Source organism: Bombus impatiens, unplaced genomic scaffold (assembly GCF_000188095.3).
Source record: "Bombus impatiens unplaced genomic scaffold, BIMP_2.2 scf_0673, whole genome shotgun sequence".
Taxonomy (NCBI): Eukaryota; Metazoa; Arthropoda; class Insecta; order Hymenoptera; family Apidae; genus Bombus; species Bombus impatiens.
In genome coordinates this window covers 560,300-582,369 of record NT_177092.1, presented here as the reverse complement: position 1 = coordinate 582,369, position 22,070 = coordinate 560,300, and the positions used below count along the sequence as shown (strand labels likewise).

General features: G+C 32.5%; 1 protein-coding gene across 7 annotated transcripts in view; it reads right to left on the bottom strand.

Moving 5' to 3' along the window:
* LOC100740788 overlaps nt 1-22,070 on the bottom strand; it is a 145,660-nt gene that overhangs the window by 73,690 nt on the left and 49,900 nt on the right. For 5 of the 7 annotated variants that reach the window (XM_033322842.1, XM_033322843.1, XM_012390007.3 and 2 more), the window contains exon 2: nt 11,320-11,672. The exons of the other annotated variants lie outside the window; for them this stretch is intronic. The gene's annotated coding sequence lies outside the window, so the exon portion shown is untranslated. The remainder of the gene's footprint in view (nt 1-11,319; nt 11,673-22,070) is intronic. 7 annotated transcript variants of the gene reach the window in all.

The following is a 22,070-nucleotide window of genomic DNA, read 5'->3' as shown; positions in this document are numbered from 1 at the left end:
CGAGTAGCCACAGATCGAAAATGAAAACTCGTTGGCCTCGGCAGGATCGATTTTTAATCAAATGCAGAGCACCTTGCACCCGCCAGTACCACATCGTTTGCAACGACGCGTGCAGATTTACCGATTGTAAATCTTCGCATCGAGTAGTCGGCCTGAGGGATAGCGGACAGCTAGATTGATCTGTATTGAAATAATGGTGCCGTGTATTCCAGTTGCTATCTCTCGCCAAAAGTCCATTTTTATCAATTTTACCATTAATTAGTGATCCTTAGCTAGTGATTCTTATATCAATGATAAGTAGATAAGTAATACTCGTAATATTATATTAATACAGTGATAAGTAGATTTATGAAATTGTATGTATTTAGGAAAAGTTGAGGCTGCAGAAGTGCACGATTGCAATATGATATACAACAGTGTGTAAAATATCTAAAGTGTGGTACGATAAATGGAAGTGATATAGTGAGATTGGAAAATTGGCCAGTGATCGAAATTTACAATCTTCAATGATCGCAATAATTCATTTGAGATATACATATTTAAAGATCATAAGAATGTCGTTCAGGTCCATCGAGGATATTAATTCAGAATCAATTTTTTCTTCGAATTGTATCTAAATATATAATATATAAGTGATTGTAACTTATATAGAATGAATATGTTCGAAGCTCTAATTTTACCACTCATTGATGAACTGTTGAGTTAAGCACATTAACGATGACTGGTATTGATCTAAAAAAACTGACACTCCTACTTACTCGCGTGTGAAGTACATACGGTTACACCTACGCCTGGATTAATTGACGATCTTACTTAACAATTTAATTCGCAATTTTTCTATATTACTTTCATCCATTATAACTGTTACAATATTTACTAGATAAAACCGTTCTCCATCTAAGTTTCATTTTTAACTATATTCATAAAGATACAAATTTGCATGAATACCTGGACAAATATCGACAAAAGGCGAACGAATTTCCTAGAAAATAAAACTCACCAAGTTATAGATAGTAAAAAGTCTAATTCTCGTTTTCTATTTCTTTTATCTAACTTTCTATCTTCCTTGCTTCTTTATAGAAATACGAGATTGTATAAACATTCGCGGTCTGTCTACTGATTTCCACTGACCACAGGCGTGTAATAAAAAGAACTGCAACGAACTCAGAGACACAAACCTAAACCGCTAATTCACAGACACAATTTGTCCCAAGTGTATGCAAACTTTCGCGATGATCACGATACCATCGAGAATTCCGTCGGCCAGATGAACTTCGATTGAAAACTTTTCGACCGATACCAATCCATTCTTTCTGTGTATGTTTTAGATGCAAATGTCAGGAAGTTATCAGGCAATCGCTCCAGCTTGAAAACTTTGTCTTGGCCCAAGTATTTGCTGAACGCTCGTCAAAGAGCTTCCATCGAAACTAATTCCTTCTGCTCGAAGGATCGGCAAAACTTTCTCCAAGTATTAGCTCCAACGCGACAAATATATCGCGAGAAACTAATTCTTTCCTGGTCCCTACTCCTTCAAAGAAAATATCGTGCCCTCGCTAAGGGATGAACGTCAGTTATAATGCATTGATGTATCGATTCGTTTAACAGCGGAGGTGAAGTTGCGCGACCGTTTCCTGCTCGCTAAAAAAAGTTCCATCTAGATTCGTTCAAAAGCAGATTATAACTGAAAGTATTCGAATACTTAGCACAGAAAATTTTTATCAATATACTATGTACATTATGCGAAACTTTTTGAAATTTCGTTAGCATAGTGATGATACACGAGAGACCATCGTGACTATTATAGTAAAATTCGAAATCAATTCGATGATATATAACTTTATATCGTATGTAGATATATAGAGTTTATAGAGTTAGAAGTTATAAGACATTTATTACAAACATACACTAAGCGAAAAATTATTTCTCACTAAATATTGCAAATTATCAATGTATGTAGCGAATAATTGGGAAGTATAAACGGAATAATGAGAAAGTTTACTTATAAATATTAATAAAACCTGAATGAAACAGCAGTTTCTAAAACCAATATATCGATTTTTACTTGTTATCTTTTCTTTTCTTTCCTAAGATGAAAAATGAAAGGTGCGCGCAGGATATTTAAGTTTTATGTTGGAGCTTTGAAATTTTATTACAAGATTAGTTGGTAATATTGTCAGATTAATATTAATTACATTATTGAGTATACAATATGAGAAAAATGTAGGTATATGTAATTAATAAAGTGAAAAAAATAACATAATGTAGCGAAAGTGATTACGAAGGAAGTAAAATTTTATGTGTAGATCATAGCAATTGGATTCGATATTTTGTTTATTTTTATCCTAATCTTAAATTTTTATTTTCATATTACAAGAAATATATTACTCTCTTTAAACGAAATCTATAAATAAATCAGTATAACCTTTATTTACAAACATATTTTATATATGATTATATTAAACACTTAAATAAATATAAATAAAGTAGGAAGTAATCTTTTAATGAGAGAAGTTATTAATCGATACATATTTCTTATATTGGTTAAGTATAATCTACAGGTATAGTTAGTCGGGCAAACTGCGGTTTATCAGATCCGGCAAATTACAGATCCCTTAACGATCAAGCAAATACACAATACCGATATAACTGGGTCATCGATTAGATGTTTAAACGAGATTGGAAGATTATTCAATTTGAATTATGCGATTCTCGGACTTGCTCAATCTGGAATTCTAGTAATTGGAAAGTCTGCTAATTCTTCGTCACGACTTCGATGAAATTTCCAGTTAACCAGGTTCAATGTAATAAAATATCAACGCAAGCATTACAATTCAAGCGAAAAGGGAAATTTGAAAAAGCCCAAAAAGATGGAAGAATGATGGATAGTGGAAAGATGTTGAGATTGTACATAATATGCAGACATACGTAAAATATGACAAATTAAATATTCGCCATAATATTCAACAAATAAAACAAATGTATACTTATACTATTCTTCTGTTACCTTAATCGTATTTATAAAAATATGAATTTACATAAACCTCTGCAATTTACTAATTATTAAGCGTGACAAGAATTATTGCAAAAATATTCTAAACTCTTTCACGATGTTTATCGAACAGGCTCATTCCCATTCGTACCAATTGATTCTCTTTCGTAAGAAATACAATTTTTGTTTGAACGAACGAAACGAATGAAGTTCAGTTGAAAACGACCAAACGCGTATTAAATCGTCGATAATCGATCAGACGACAAGCATGTATCTGGAATCGTGAAATTGCAGGCTTGTCCGAACTGGCTGGAGGAATGAAAAATTTCCGGCCGCTTAAGAGGTTCGTTCTATTAAATGCGGATCGAATCGACATTGTTCGTAAAGGCAAAGGCGGCAATAGGTACGCTCGTTACGAGCAGTCGAGGAGACAGGATGTTTAATTAGAGGACAATCCGTTAATGGCAGTACCAGAGAGTGCCTCGCCTAATTCCACGAAATTTCATCAACGAACAAATAGAACTTCAATTCGCGAGACTCTGCTACTCGCTGGCGAGTTTCTCCTTTGGCCGATCGTAATTTAATAACGTCGGCTGCCATCATTTTTCCAATACGTCTCTGATATTGTGTTACCATCTTGGATTTATTAAGAAATTATGAAGTACAAGGGATCGTCTAACGAAGAGTGAATCTCGATTCGCTTGGATTGTTCTCACGTTGTTGGATATCGCGCGCTTCCATAAAATAAAAATAACTAAGTTTTTATTTTATAATTATTATTTAGAATAAAGGACACCTTACTGATTTTGATGAGTTTCGAATATGTTGTCAAAAGAAACGTGAATATTTTCCTGTACGTACGAGATTGCTCAGCCTTAATTTTGATTTACATATATGTAAAAGTATTTTTGCTGTTGTATATATTGTACTGTATATAATATTTCTAATATTTGTCATAAGTTTGCATTAGTTCGAATTAGTTTCGTGCTAGGTTTAGAACAGATTTGAGCTATATCGTCGTTTCAGGTAGGTTTTCAAGAAAGTAAAAATCTTCTGGAGGACGATAAAACAAAGCAAGCGAAGTTTTGGAAAATTTTCAATGAATATTTCAATGAATATAGTTTGAAATGAAAATTACTATAGATGAAATTATCTCGTCGCAGGTTTTTGAATAATCTTAAACAATAAGAAATTAATATGAAACAATTAATATTAACAATTTTCACTGCTTCCAATTAGGAAAATAGGTAAAGTGGACTTTCCACTTCTGCAGACAATTATCTTAAAAGGATAAAGTGGATCAAAATTTGATCAAGTCGATGGAGGCTAAGTTCTCAAGGGGTCTTTATAAGAATTTTTCATCGATTTAAAAGAGGTTTAACTTTACAAACTTTTTAACAGACTTACTATCTTCTGCTCAACTTTAAACCTAAAACGAATAAACAAAATAAATTAAACGAGCAGATTATATATTATATAAACTATCACATGTCTTTGGTTTATGTAATCTTGCCGACATCCTGGGCACAATCGGTACACTCACAGCCTCCCCCGGATTATTCTCACTCGTTAAATTGTCCATGAAGTAGTCAGTCTCTCCTTCATCGTTTTCGCCATCACTTTGTGTTTCGACGTCTGTCCAGTCAACTCCACTTCCAAGTTCAAAATCTTCTTGATTTCAAATGAATCTTCAAAGTCCCATATCCATTCTGAAGACCTCCTTTTTATATTGCTCGTCTCCATCTTAACACTCTTCTAGGGAAACGTATTCTCCTCGAACTTGACATTACAAGATATTATTACTTTCTTGGTCTTTGGCAGGTAAATCCTATAGCCTTTTACCTGCCTATCGTATCCTACAAATACCCCTCACCTGCCCTGCTATCGAATTTTCCTCCGCTTGGATTTCTCAGGTACCAGATTCTGCACCCAAATACTCTCAGTCTGTTGATCTCCCCTTGGATGTCACATCCCTTACCTTTCCATAATTCCAGTGGGATCTTGTCTCCGATAGCAGCGGATGGGCATAGATTTCTTATGTGACATGCCATGTTCACAGCTTCTCCCACAGATTGTCAGGGAGCCCTGATTGCATGAGTAAACATCTAGACATCTCAACCAGGAACCTGTTTGCTCGTTCGGAAACCCCATTTTGCTCAGGGTTCCTAGCGACGGTCTTCCTGTGTAAGGTATCTTTCTCTTTCAGGTACTTTTCCGTATTAAATGATCGGGCATAGCCCGTATTGGATGGTCGGGCATAACCCGTATTAGATGAACGTAAGTAAAGTTTGAAACTGTGACAAAATTTATTGTCGATTTGAAGAACACGAAATAGTGTAAAACGAATGTACTTAAATCGCATCATACATTCTGTTCTTTGTATATAACAAATAAAACCATTGAACGTAATTTACATAAAACCTATTCTTCTTTGTAAATTCTATTCATTCTATGAAGAATATTAATTATAAAAATATTTTCCATTTGAAGAATTATATTTTTCATCGAACGTCGAAATTTTTATAAACAAAGATTACAATCGATAAATCACACGATTCGGAAAGCAATAATTCTATCAAAGTAAATTTCATGCAATCGTGTTGAAATTTAATCCCGAAACTCGATTCAATCAACGCCTGATTCACTAAATTACGAATTAACTCGCACAGAATTGGTCAGCTAGTTTAATAGGTGAAAGCTTTTTCGGCGACGCATCAATCAACGCGATGAATTAAGACTACACACACATGTCACAATCGATACAAAATTAATTCACACGGACGCGAACCAACTTCGAACGAGTATGTTTTACTGTTTTGTTACAGGATCTAATTGAATAACATAAACAAAAGTACTTATATTCAGCGACTAATGAAACATTTACTTTAACGTTAATATAAACCAGCAGTATAAAGTTCCGACGAAGTTATTTGGTAATTAACGATAATTACAAATTTATTACCATAATATTACGTTATTACGAAGATATTAATACGATATATAACGAAAAATTACAATTTTTCATGAACTACATTTCAATTAAAGACGATAATATTCTACATACACATCTGAATTAACTTTCTATGGATTAAAAGGATAATGCTGCCATCCCTAGTTAAAATGCATGATTCTGCATTTTCCAAATACGTTGAAATATTTGGAGCTTCTCGTGGTTTTTACTTTTTAAGTAAAATTATACTGTGTAGATTTTTATAGCACAGATTTTAATAAAAATACTTGATACAAATATTTTTAAGTATATCTAACTTACATATGTATGATAAATGTAACTTGTCACTGAACATTGATTAATAATAAAGTGTCTGGTAAAGTGATGGTAATCTTCATTAATATGTAACGATTTTGAAGAGTTTCTTAATCTGTTAACCAGGGGATCTCTTGATTGTTGAACTTCATAAATGATATGCATAATACACGCATAGAAGTTAGAAAATGAAAAAAGAATGGCTTCACTACGTCTTCTTCCACGTAATCCAAATGTAAATGTAACTTGTCCTTTAACGCGAAAACGACATTTAAAAAAAAAACAGAAAATTCCTAAGCCAAAAATCTATTATCTCCAGAAGATTGATAATCCTGACAATGAATTAATTCGATTCCCCAATCGAATAAATTAACACGTTTAATCTAATACGATCAAAGATTAAGAAATTAGTAATAGAATTTCCAAGTTCCTCTAATTTACCAATGATACTTCCACAAACGTGTGTATGCGTCTACGTAATATAATACATGGAACATCGTTTCTTTCTCGTATTTGCAGTTTCACGACGTTACGTATTCTCAATTCGTTTAAAAATTCACCAGCACGATATACAAAAAGCAACGACATTAGTATCAGCCACTGTCGCCGGAAATGTAGGAAGCAGATGGATGACGCTCTGGTCACGCATTAAATCGGATAGTAAGGTCGAGCGCGCGTGTGCGTCAGCCAGTCAACGAGAATTTAAATTTCAGCTGGATTGTACAGCAGTCGGTGGTTCGATGAAATATGAAAAAATTAGCAGGCGATCCACAGCCGTCAACTTGTCACAGACTTGTTCGTTATTTCGAGCGACGCGCGATCGTCTCGGGTGAAAAAGGAGAGAAAGAGAGATGTAGAATGGGAAATAACACGAATCAATTGTAACGCAACGATCAAAGTGCGATCCACTCGAACGAGAATCGTTCCACATGGAATCACGCGGAAGCCGATGTTATCGCGGTGGATTATTTCCAAAGTCGCAGTGTCCGCTGCCAATTTCGCGATACAATATTAATTCGGGGACAATTTTCAGATAGCAGTTTGAGTGGGTCTGAAGATATTGATGATTGAACATATGGAAATTACACGAAGCAAGTATCATCACACATTTTATTATTTTCGTAGCATTAACAATAGAACTATTCGCGACTAAATTATAAAAGCTGTACTAAAAACTCAAAATGAAAGATATACATACGTAAATTGTATGTACATATTATCCATTATTAATGCAAGATTTATCTATAAAATTTATGCATACATCATTGCAAAATTATCATATAACTTTATCTATTGATATAAGATACATCGTGTATTTTAAACCTATAAAATTTCTACGAAAACTTACAAATTGGCCATTCTGAGAGTTAATGATTCGAGTAAACAGTTATGAAATATCGATGACGAGTTGTAAATCCGTTCGATTAATTCTTTAAGGCTCTGTTACACTACAAAACGTAACTCACAAAAACTCAATAGTTGCGTCGGTATCGATCATCGACGATATAATAATTAAGGTTTACATAATTAAGACGACGCAACATATGCGTCAATAGCAGCGTATATTTATATTTATATTTATGTCTTAATTACGTCCTAACAGTTTCAAACGATTGAATGTTTCTAGTTTAATTTTATTCGAGTTTTAACTATATAGAGGCCATTGTGTCGAAGCAATTTATCAAAATTCAAACCCTTGACGCAAAGGTTAAAGGTTGAGATCGATTCATTTATAACAATGAGATCGTGAATTGATCGAGATACACTTGCAATTGAGGCTATCATAATCTTATTATTGCAGGGCTAATGGAATATTTATAAGACGTAATGTGGGATAGACGTGATTGATCAGAGTTTCCTTTGAAATGGCAAAAAAGGCAATGACGTGATTAGGAACCTTGCACAGCGGGTGAGCCATTATAGTTTGTAACAAGCTCTATAATAAAGAGTGATGGTTTGCCAGATTTGAAGGAGTTGATTTATGGGGTCACCTGTATTGTTGCCATCTGACGACCTTACAAATTTTGGGTTCTAGGCAACAAGAAAAACATGTATGGTAATCAGTCTGTTATACTTTGCAATGTAAAATTTATGTTTCAACAAAAAAGGTGGAAATAAGAATTAAGAGGATGAGAGATCGATCTACTTTCCAAATAAAAATTCTATATTACCTAACAATAAAATCAATATAAATATGTTACTAAAATTGAAATATTTTGAGTAATATAGGATTGTTATGGAAATGGTATAGTTTATGTGATCTAAATTTTTATTTTTACTTCTTTATTTTTAATCATCTTTACTTTTAATTACTTTTAATCAGATAATAAAATATAAGAACCTATTACACGTTATATAGTAACTTATGATAAGATGTTATATGTGTGACGATATATAGCAACTTATGATAAAGTATTATATGTGATAAGTATTTATCTAAATATTAATCCTATATTACTATTCGAATATACTTTCGGAATTAATTGAACTCTCGGAAAAGCAATAAAATGTTCTTCTTGTTCTTTAAGTTATTCCATTTCGATCTTTAGTATAATTTCAATAAAGAATGATTTTTTTTCTCAAAGAGCGTATTATACATTTTTACAAGAGCATTCTATACATTTTTCCTACATTGGTATAATAAAATGATTCTTTCGATTCAACAATATATTTTTATTTCAATATGTAACAATAAAAACCCACATATATGACACTATAATTAATTTTTTTCTCATTATGATACGTTATTTAGGAAATTAAATATTCTGCTCATCCCTCAGGAATAAAAATAACAAAGAATAACTTCACAATAATTTTTTCTCTCTGGGTATATATCAAAATATTTTTATTTTTTAATACATACGTATAATGTTAAAATCTTTTAAATTTACGTATTTATTTTTGTATATTTAATTAGCATACCTAGTAGATATTTGAAAGCACAGAACACGAACGATGAAAACTTTCGCAACGAACATGTAGAATAAATAACTTCTCTACAGCCACGATCAGCAAATATTATAGTAACTTTCACGAAGCTTCGCTTCCTCTTTACGTTCCTCTGTATGAGCAATATTATATGTATGTGTATCGAGTTGCCTACACCCACACTTGGGGTAACACACGCGGAAAAGGATTCTCCTGCAAGGAAAAATGCGGGTAAAGCGATCCAAAGAAATTTTCGTGATATTCATGGGGTAGAGTTCAAGAGATTGAGCTTGTTTCTTTTTCGATTGGAAGGAAATAAAAATAAGGGAAGAAAGGAAATTTCGAGAAATATAGACTTTTCGAGAAAATAAAGACTATGTTTACTACTTAGAATGCGGATGTTATACCGGCAATAAAATATTCATAAATCGAAGAATGGAAATAACACTAAAAAAGGAATGAGTTTAATACGTGGTGTCCCGTGATGATTAATAAAAATTGTAGCATTGAATTCTTGCTCACTGTTAACTTTCAATAAATCAGATGCATCTATTGTATCATCTGTAATACTATTTGAATTAACTTCGTCCAAGCGTCGATCATTATCTGCTCCTTGCAGAGTGTGTATTCGACGATCGCAGATCTTTCAACGGAACTTACATACATTCGTTGAACTATGCAGTAAAAGAATACACGAATATATAGAATATAATTTATGAATATGCAATAGTTTATTGAAAACACTGAAGCAAATACTACGGTCAAGGATCTTTGGAATGTTAGAATGGGAAAGACTATTGGAGGATATTGCGGAGTGTACGGAGAGTGAAAGGTACATTAGTTACAGGAGAAGGGCGAGCAAAGGGTTAAAGAACACGGTATACAGGATGACTCACGCAACTAGGACAAGCTATTTAAATAAGTATCAATGAAATTTCGTTAAATATGATTAGAAAATGGTTCACGTATTTTCCAATGAAGCATTTTTTAATTAGATTTTACATCTTGTTTCCATAGTACCAAATTTAATGTAATCATATGAAAGTATATATTATTACTATATGATACGAAATTTATTATTAATTCCTAATTTATTAGCACATAAATGCAATAACAAATGCGCAGATGTAATCTTTGTATTCTTTGTACTCGTTGTAATAAATTAAATTTACATATGTAACGCTAACATTATTTTCATTAAACTTCATTGATATCTACTTAGTTTTTGTCGCCCAACTACATGTGCATCATAATTTTGACTAATGAAATTCTCCTTCATCATTTACCTCTTCATTGTTATAACTTGTGCTACTTGTGTGGAACACGCTGTATACCGTTTAGCCGTGCAGTGGAAACGTATACATATACTGTACAACCCCCTTATCCGTATCCTTTACAACCCCCTTGCGGATCGTATGAAAAATATGGTTTTTGGCGATAGTCTGGCTATTGTCGGTTACGTAAAACTAAAACGATACGTTATACCGGAAAGAAATATATTGCTCTGCTTTTTCGAGTCTTCTTCGAAGCAGCTAAAAGGAGCTCAGCTTATATAGTTTGAATTAGGTACTTTAAAAATATCAAGGAAGAGGCGAAACTTATAGGGCGTGTTCAAAGTTGGGATCAGATGCGAAGAGATTCTGGTTTATCAGACTTTTGCTATCTCGTACATGGTGTTCCTAAATATTGTTTTTACTTAGTGTTTCAAAAGACAAATATGTAAGTTAATAGAGGTACGCGTTATAAAATATGTTTTTACATATTCCTCTAGTTCTTCAGTTTTTAGATATTCTTAATCTTCTGATTATGAATGGAATTTACAGGAAAAGTATACAGCTGACAAAAATGTTAATACGATCCTGAGAAACTTAATAATCCTATATAGGTACCAACATATACAACGATGAGCATATAAATGGGACAATTTTATTTTCACAACTCATGTAAAATAGAAGATTTACTTATTATTATATTTATATTAATTACGTAAAATAGAAAAGCTACTTATTCCTGAATTAAGTGTTTCAAACACAAAAATATATCCGAAATGTATCAATAAAAGGTACTTTTGGTGGCCGATTTCGGTGATCGTAAATCATCGTTTAAAGCCACGCAAACGTTTCAGCAGTTCACTCACCTTAAACATTGTCGATTGGCGAGTCGTGACGCTGCGACGTTCTAGCAGTGATGATTTCGTGCGGTGCGAAATCATGCGCTCGAGTGGCGGGCAGATAATACACGAGGCAGGAGACCCCGACGAGGAACAGGAAGAACAGGAACACGATGTCGAACATTAACAGGGAGTTCAAGGTCATCAGCTGCATCGTGCGCGTACAACTTTCTCCACCATTACACACATATACACGCGGATCCTCACGCAAGCGCGTTCTCACCCGCCAGGTATATTTCCTTCCACTTCGACTTTCGTATCCTTTGGTATCCTCGACTTCCGTTTCCTCGTCTAGCTCGCGACGGATGCGCGAGTATCAACTTTTTGGAAGAATATATTTTTCAATACGTTAGAAGGGTTTGTTTGAAGCGATAACGATTGAAATTTGAACGTAGCAATCCTTTTAATAGATGGAATAAAAGTTTGTCTTTAAATAGATATCTTTATATCTAAAGCCGATGATTTATATTCATATGCATATACAGGGTGGTTGGTAACTGGTGGTACAAGCGGAAAGGGGGTGATTCTACGCGAAAAAAGAAGTCGAAAATATAGAATAAAAATTTTTTTTTTAATTTTTTCATCGAGACAACGATCTACAGTGAGATCCGTTATAACGAGACGTAACGAGACGCGTACCGAGCTAAAATTCAAAGTCGATTTTCTCGAAAACAAAGCCTCAAACGAAAAATTTTTATTCTATATTTTCGACTTCTTTTTTCGCGTAGAATCACCCCCTTTCCGCTTGTACCACCAGTTACCAACCACCCTGTATATGCATATGAATATAAATCATCGGCTTTAGATATAAAGATATCTATTTAAAGACAAATTTTAATTCATCCAATATTCTACATGATAAGTCATATTAGACGGCGTGAGTGAAATAACAGATTTAGAATAAAATACGTATGTGCGTTTTTTTTTTTGCAGGTTAACGTTTCTCGCGAAAGATTAGACAATATGGCTTTTATTGTATCTAAACAAAGTGGGCATTATACCTATACGTTTACAATTTCATCGATTGTTTCTAAATCTTCTTCTCTTTCATTCGAAAACTTTTATAAATCGTCGATGGTATCTTTCTGTTCTTTTATTTCTGGATACAATAAATCCCGAAATTTTATATGAAATTTTTATATGAATACGGAAAGAGTAAAAACAAGAATATCCTGCATAAACGGCTTTTCCATTGAAAGCTAATCTTTTTTTAAAATCAGTAATGTTTGTATACGAGAGGAATCATATTTTCCTTTTACTATGTATACAAAATTATCCCGTAAATGTATAAACGTCGGAAGAGTAATTACGAGTTCTCATTAAAATGTCAAGTTTTTCGAAATTTTTGGTTAACCGCTTCCACGAGGATTGGTACTATGGAATTTCAATAGACATTCAAGGTAGCCTGGCCACAATCAGCTGAAATGTTGAACTGCAAATCGAACCATAATTGGATTTTCCGGAGGTTATCGATATCAAGTTATGCGCGAATCGTTAATACCACCTCTATTATAATGAGCTATTTGTGCGTCGCGCATTGTGATATCGACTGTTATGGATGGTACTTTTACTTCGAAATTAATGCAACATAATTGAAATCATGATCGATCGTTCCATATACGGGAATAAAATCGAATTCGAAAGTCGATTTTCAAAGTGTGTTATTTGTATACATTATATGAATTGCATATCGACTCGATACATACATTAGGTGCTTAAGTGCGATCAGACTTCAACCCCTAAAATTATAAAGTATGCATATAAATTTTAATACCGGTTTTATTAGTTCGAAATGTAATGTAAAATTGATAACGTTTACATTTACTAAATTCAGATATAATTATTAATATATCTGTATATATATATTATTTATATATCTTATCTATAACCACTTTTCCGGTAACGCAAAGTATAAATAAACCTATCTAAGAAACAAAAAATAAACTCAATCATTGATTAGTTTCTTTTTAATACGGCAGGATAATATGCGTTCCATAATAATAACTGTTACACAGTACACGCTGTAAACAATGCTTTCTTATTGCAAAAACGCACATATTTTCATTTTAGAAATGAGTCATTTCCAGCAACTTCCTAATCGCGTTATTTTTAGTGGCGCAATTTTTAGTTCGCGTTATAGGGGGTCCGACTGTACATCATAATTAAATATAATATTTAGGGGTGCTATTGAGACGATAAAAAGACTGACAAGAGATGTACATATCTGGGAATTGAATCGCAAATAATCGTTACGGGTGGAAAAGTTTTGTGAGAATACTTCAATCGATCTTGAACGTCTAGTACACGTCTGGTGCAACGAAAGAAGAAGATTTCGATCTTTTGAAACACAATAGATCCAAGCCATTAGTTGCAGTGACAGTGATATGGCGAAAGAAGAAACGTTTAAGTGCAGAAGACAGCATCGACATCGATCAACGATTAGATGTATCTAATCTGTGGAAAACTTCCACGCAGGAGAAGCTCGTTTTAGGTTTCAGATAAGAGAAGCTTTCGATAACATGTGAAAAGTTAAACAATTTTATATTTTCTTCATTTTCTAATAGAATCGTCAGTTTTTCATTGTAGTAAAAAGACACAGTTAGATCAAGAAAATATAGAAATCTTTTGCAATATTTCTTTTCAAAAATTGTTCTTACGTTCGTACAATATTTTTGCTTTATCTGCTTATTATACATCAGGTATAATCGTAGACACAAATAAATGAAATTTATACATCGATTGACTCCTTGAATATAATTAATTCATTACTTTCTTCTCTTACTAATCTTAATACCCTTATTTTATCTCTCTTCCAATTGTTGCTAAATGTTTTGCTTATATATTATATGATTTTTTATTACATGGTATTATTAGTAATTTTATATTATAAACAAGTATTTTATATAGTGTTTGAATGACAGTACATTATAGAAAGATATTATATATGAACACTTTACGGCATCGGCTTTCAAATAATTAATTTTCTGAAGAGAGTACAAAGTCTGAATTATTTAATTATAAATTGTTTTCAAGTACTTTCGAGTACGTAGATATATTATCAATGAATTATTAGCAGTTAAATTCAATGAAATAACGTAAATAATTATCTTTTCTCAAGGAGAAAGATTTATCAGATTCTATTTAATATTCTCATTGTATAGTATTCTCATTGTATTTGATTCTGGAAAATTAATTCTATCAATTGTCTGGAAAATATCGTATTACAAATTAAACGTGCAATACATCGGGCACGAATCTATAAATAAATTCCATTTCCTTCTGTATCAGAAAATCTTAACATATACTTGACATAATTTTTCCTTTCGAACAGCAAGTCAATACGTATAAATTAACTAGTGACCTATTGTACTCGAGATTTATTAATACCAAATAGGAAACTTGATTTATTTCCTGCAATTCGAAGAAAAACGTGCGACTTCGATCGACATCTTGTTGAACCACTTGACATTATTTTTTCGACCGTTCAACGATTTCCTATTCCCGATTCGCTCAATCATTGACGCGAGGTTGACGATAACGTTAACTGATTTCACAGAAATTATTTCAATCTAAAGTTAAGAAATAGATGTATTACGATATGTAACATGGTTTATGTTAAGAATAAGTTTTCGTGTAATCATCTTTTTACGAAATGAAGTGCAATTACGCTTCATAAATATGTTATGTTTAAATGAAATAATTACAAGAAATAAATCAGCTTTTCTGATCCCATTATAGTTAACAAGATTTTTCTGTTAATTGCCAAAGAAAAGGGACTCTTAATAACAGAATAATTAAAAGGGTAGCAAGCATAAACTCTTTTAATATCTACCGTTTAAGACATTAAACCACGTCTAAGTAAAATGATTTCTATTAATATTTCTAATACAATTTTGTATAACAATTCACCGTACAATTTCTTCTATTTATAATTGATTGTAAATCGAATACTTTTCTTCACGATTACTATATATTATACAAATAATTTAAACAACGGCGTGAGTTATATCATCGGATATAAATTAGTATTATTATGATAAATCATATATAGTTATTGCTCGTTCTCATTATTTATACTATGCATTACATTTAAACAAAAAAAAGGAAAAAATGATAACACAATCGTTTAATCACGCGCAATAAATTTTATATTAATTATGTAACAAATACTTGACCCTACATTTTTTATCGTATTTCAACTTCGCTCATTAAACGTAAATAATTTACTAAATGCTATTAACGCCAGCTTTTTTCTCGTTAATTAAAACATACTTTATATAAGCTGCCGCATTTACAAAGTTTGTTGTTAAATCTATCAGGATCTTTATTTAAGAGGTAAAAAGAGCAGAAAATTGTGTCGCATAATTTCCATGTTTATCTCCGTGTCATTTTCGAATCATCGGAGCAGATACGACGAGCTAATGAAATTTTTAATGTATATACTCGCCTGTAATTAACGCAACTGGCGGCGTCATTAACAGCTGTATCACGGTTGATCTAACCTGTCTATGAGCCTGTCTGCTCCGACGATTTCCCACTTACGCAAATTCACCGGCATACCGAATGCAAGTCGATCTTCATCGGCTTTGCATCGCCACTGCCACCGGAAATTTACGGTATAACATAATTTCCGTTCGGAAACACGTTTTCAAAAGATAAACTCTACCTCTGACGAAGTCTGCTTGTTCCAAGAGATCGGAAGTTATTATGAAAATTTGTAAATCGCTCGAGTATGAAAGCTGTGGAAAGCATCTGCTGTGTTGAAGCATCTAGAATCGAATCGAAGATTTAACGTGTGATTTATCGATTCTCCTTCGTTGTTTCCTCTCTTTGCGAGTGAACGACGATCGTTTAATTATACGCATTAATATCGTCGAAGTTGTGCCAAAGAAGTGGCATAATTGAGTCGGACAGAAGTTAGCATGGTGACTACAAAATAATTGGCTTTACATAATAATTAATGAGATTCAAGTACATGAAATTTCGTATCACGTAGTAATACTTTCATGCGACTACAGGTATTTGATGCTGTGAAAGTGAAATGTAGAACCTGATAAGAAAACGATTGATAGGGAAATAATGGTACCTAAGTGTAAATAGTTTTTGTAGCCACTGTATATTGATCAATTTTATCGAAAGTAATTGTTTGCTTTGTGGAAATGGAGTAAATGTGGTAAAAAATTATAAGAGTAAATAATTATTAAATATACATAACAATGTGAAATATACGAAATATGGCGCTTCTTATAGTGCTTGGTAGAACAATTTTCTACCGAGGTTCTACTCTTAAATTATATTCTCAAAAACAGTTAAAGTAAACAGTTAGAGTAAACAATTCATTAAAGAATTTTTCAAAGAGTGTTTAGCTCCTGAATGGTAAAATGTAAACATTTCAGGATCAAATAAGTGAAGCGAAAAATTGTTAATTATTTAAACTCTGAGGATCCAAAATATAGTTTGTGCGTATTAAAAATGAAAAAAGTATTCAGTAACGTGATGCTGTTATCGCATACATACACATATGGACCCTTAATTTACAGCGAGTATTTTATCTAAAATTCACATATATCTATATAGATAGTTGTTTGTTTTCAAAATTAAATCCTGGAGAATTAACGAACTTTTTTGTAATTAAAACTGTATGACCGTAGATGAATTAATTTAACGTAACAGTGAACAACTTTAATGTCCGTTAATGAAATCTCTTGTGCCCTGTATTCGCGCAATAAATTTTTCCAAAATACAATTCATTTAATTAATTTCAATTATTTATTTATTGAATATTTGAATTGGTTGATATTGTTATGAAAGATTATAAAAGAATGTATTTGTCCTAAGTTGTCAAAAAAGGGAAATTTCGATATTATATAGAAATAAATTGTGACATGCTGCAAAATAGTTTTAGCTTGGAATATTATAAATTTTTTTTTCACAATTTAATAAAATCAGATTGAAAATGGTATACCTGTAAATGAATGAAGTGAGCGCGTCATACTCTTTGTTTGCCAGTTGTTACTCGTTTTTAACGTGTGTTAGCCTGCAGGCAATGAGAAGATAATTTCATTTAATGCAACGAAACGCTACGTTTCAACAGGAGTCTTCGATGCATCCCGTTAAAAAAAGTTGATATTCTAGCTTTCTGACACAATAGATGAATTCCAACAGAGGTAACATAAAACAGCGGGAAAATAATAGAATATTTGAATATCCAAAATTGCGTTAAATTTATAAATATTAAAATATCGAATTGTTTGTCTGTTAATTATGTGAATATCCCGCGACGTTTAAAATATATTATGTATATTTAGAATTAACTATTCTTCTTATTATAAAACAGGGTTCGTAATGTAACATTTTTCAATAAATATATGTACACGACAAAAATTTCTCATATACCTGTGAAACATGTCAATACTTTATACCTAGTACTTTATAAAGATATTTATCTAATCTTTATAAACTATATATCTTTATAAATAAATTTAATAATTCAACCTTCGATGTATCAGTTACTCGTGAAATGTAATATTGTATTGCATATTTCGTAAAAATTAACAAGTATGTTTTAAAAGTTGAAGGGAATATATAATATTTATGATAAGATAATATTGTTAAAAGTTAGTGCCGTGTTATGGCAGAATTTTACCAGTTCTTTTATTTTCTTCCTTTCATAAGAAAACACATTTGCATACTTGGTATAAATGCAAATTGTATAAAATCTTAAAGCAGCAAATTAAAACTGAAAAACTTCAATGTTTTCAATGTTAAAAATAAAGAAAATCTGCAATTCTCAATATAATACGTACGGTATAATAATATCCCCGTTAGTGTACGAGTCAAATATCCAATTACAACTTCCGCTTTATATTTGCAAGCTAAACCTTAAATACAGAGAACTAAGAGATTTTTCGAAAAAAAGAAGAAATAGATAAAAATAGAGAAATGAGAAGCAACGAAAAGAGAAAAATATATCGGATAAAGGAAAAAAACAGGAAGCACTTTTTCAATGCATACTTTGGGTAAAGAGGGTAAAGAGTAAACTCCTCCAGTGACATAAACCTCGTTACACCGCTCAACTTTTTCCTCCTACACCACTTTTGCCTATCTCGTCGAACTACGGCACAACTCGCCCCAATATTGCCAGGAGTTACGCGAGGAATCGAACGATCACATGGAACACTCACTTCCTCTTCTAACAAGGGATAGTGCGATGAGCGTGAAAAAAAAAAGAGGACACGATGGTTTTGCGTCCTCGTATAAGAGGCTAGACAGATATAGACCGCAAGATAAACGACGTATTACAGGCATAAAGCAACATCCTCGGTGTCGTCGTCCGTCCCTGTCATCGGGATCCTGTCCCGTTCTCGTACCACCCCTGTCATAACCTCTTTTCTCGATCCAACGCGACGCGATACAGTGGGCACATGCAGAAAAAGAAACGGAGCTGAATTTCTGAAGAAGTTGCAGAAACTACGACGGTTGTCCGTTGTCAGAACGATATCGATTTTTCCTTTCCACATATTCTTTTACGTGATTTCAATCAAAAACTCTTCGCAATATATATAATGTCCCATGGTTATGTCTCTAACGACACAATACATAACGACTTGTCAATACCTACTGTTAAACAAGAGATATCACACAGGATATACAACACACATGTACAATAGTTATCACAGGATACAACAAAAATTCATTGATTTTACAATCGACTTATACCGCTATTAGTGCACATTAAATAAAAAGATATACCTTCTTCTTTAATGTGGTAAACAGATAATAAACAAAAAATATGAACAGATAAATACATGATACAGATAAATACAAAACAGATAAATATACGAACAGATAAAAAACAGACAATAAAAAAAAAAGAAGAAAAAACAAGAAAGAGAATATTCTTCCACCGTAGTAACCGTGTCTTTCTTGTAACGAAAAGAGACACAGGCACTCTGACACAATCTGCGCACAGCACTCTTCTCTGAAGATTTCGCGTTGATTCCAACCGATAGTTTGCGGAAACAAGCAAGTGAACACGTAGAAAGTAATTGTGGAAGTGGGCTCTGGCTGCTGAAATCGATTCGCAAGCGGTTAAGTAGCAGAGTTTTGAAAGAGATTTTGATCGGCTGAAGAATGATAAATAAAAGTTGGAAGAAGAATTTGAAGGAATTTGTAGCTCGTTAAAACATTTAATATTTCCTCCTTTTCTATACGATACATTGTTAAGAAGACTGTGAGTCTTCATGTATTTTTTAGGATTTTTGGAAGCGTAAAATTGCACAGAATGTTCATAATGTGATAAAATATATAAAATATTCGAAATATGGTGCTTCTTATAACGTTTGGTAAAGCAATTTTCTACCGACGTTCTACTCTTTAAATTATGTTCTGAAAAATGTGAATTTGCATAAAAGCCCGCAAGTTACTAATAATAATATACAAGTTTCAGATTAACATACCTTCAACAACGCTTTTAAAGATGTAAGACACGCAAATCAGTTTCTTTACAATTCTAAACTTTGCTTCGAACGAATGAGAATTATCTAAGTAATATATTTTAGCATTCTATTTAAGCATTCTAAATAGATTTATCGTCAGATTCTTTGACGTTTTTGGTGTCTAAAATTTGTAAATGATTCGCAACTGTGTCACGAAACGAAAAATGTTATGAGAAATGGGATATCACTAAAAGAAACTTTACGAAACTTCTACACTTGAAGAAAAATGTTACACCTAGTGATTCTAACCCAAATTTTTAACGAATGTGACAAAGAGATTAATCTAAAATCTCCATCCTACCATTTCCTCCAGGCTGAAGTAGATAACAAGTTGGAAACTTAGAGGAAAGCTATCCGAAAGTAAAACAGACCAGGTTGAGATATCCTTCGCCACTGTTCGCCGCTACGAAGCCAAGTGCAAATAATAGTTTTTCACCGTCGAGCGCAATGATTCAATTTCGACAAGGGAGGATCATACGGCGATAGAGGATAAGCTTTGAGAGAGTTTCTCTCAGAATGCGTTTTTAACGAAATCCCGCGGATTATTTGGTTACAAAAGGCAAAAGGCACGGATAGAAAAAATTAAACTGTAAAGAAAGAAATATGATAAGATTGAAGTTATTTAAAAGTTTTTGAATAATGTATATTAATGAATTCTGAATAATATTGATTTTTACAGCAAGCTTTTGGTCAACGACGTCGTGATTAAGAGGTTAATAACTTGAGGATGTCATAGTAATTTTCGGATATCCTATGTAAAATATCAAATTAACACACATCTCATCGCCAGATATTTTTCTCATTTATATGCTAAATATTGGACAAATAAGAATTTAAGTAGTTCACCTAGTTCACCCAATAATTTCACTCTCATATCATATTTCAAAATTATATGGAATATCAAATTAACACAAATCTCATCTCCAGCCCCATTTTTTCTCATTTATATGCTAAATATCAAGTTTACAAACAAGACGTGGAAGAGTATATCTATTTCGACGATGTTTAATTAGAACAAGGGAAATGTGTAATTAGAATGAATCAGGTGCAACGATGGTTAAGAACCGCGGTATTACACGAACCTGGTCGATAATTATACCGTGGCGTGCACCATGAAACAGATGACAAATGGTTTCTCTTCGGTTCGTCTCAATGCGTTTATTCCAATTTCACGGTAAAAATGGGTACCGCATAAACGAAAAACAAACGTGCATCGCGTAAATTGAATTTGCCCGGCCAGAATGAAACTGATTTAATCGCTATCATCGGTCTTACGTTTTAATTTTTCACCTCTGGCTTCTCTACCCACGCGTCTTTGACCACGAACTAAATTACTGTATTTAGTTTACTCGTGAAACAAAAATGGCAAAACATTAATTAAAATGCAAATAATAACGTACACTCGCATCCATATGTATTTGGATATTTCTAAATCTTTGCAAATATAAAGTATACTTCGAATGAAACTGTTCAATCTAATTTTAGCATCTGAAGTTATTAGGTGTGTACAATTAATGAATAAATATTGATGAAAGTAATAGTCGATATTAGCTTCGAACGTTCTGGATTATAAATATTACATTGCTAAATTAAATTGCTGCTATTTTTAGAAAATTGTAATTTCAGAATCTAATACAAATTTATATTCTATTTGTGTATAGTAGATAACATGAGTCTCGTAAGAGATTTCAAAGGCACAATAAAAATATAGTTTAATATTAATTAGTATAAATAATACAAATAAAAAGAAACATTATTAGCTAAAAAATATTAATAAGGTATTTGTAATATTATTGAATACCATTGTCAGTCGATGATATATTTAAAATATTTTCTCTGTTTCTACCATCTTCCTTTTCATCTGCTAAATATTTCAAATTTCCATATCACTCGTCTATTACCATCTTTCCTACCGAATCACCGGTTTAAAGGGTGACGTTTTCCTGAGAATTAAACCTGAATAGTCGCACGATGAAACGTACAAGTCGTGTTTCAGCACTTTCGTGGTCGTTGCTCGTTAGTAAAAAAGAGAAGAAAAAAAAAATACTAAAGCGGTGGCGTTTCTCCCCTTGCAAAGGTTCGAGTAAAATGGAAGTGTAAAAAGTCAACGAACAAAAAACGAAAGAGAAAAAGAAGGAAAGAGAGTGAGAAAAAAAAAGACAAAAAAGAAAAATGTAGGGATCTCAGTGGCATGAAGTCGCGTAACCCCGTGCACGCAAT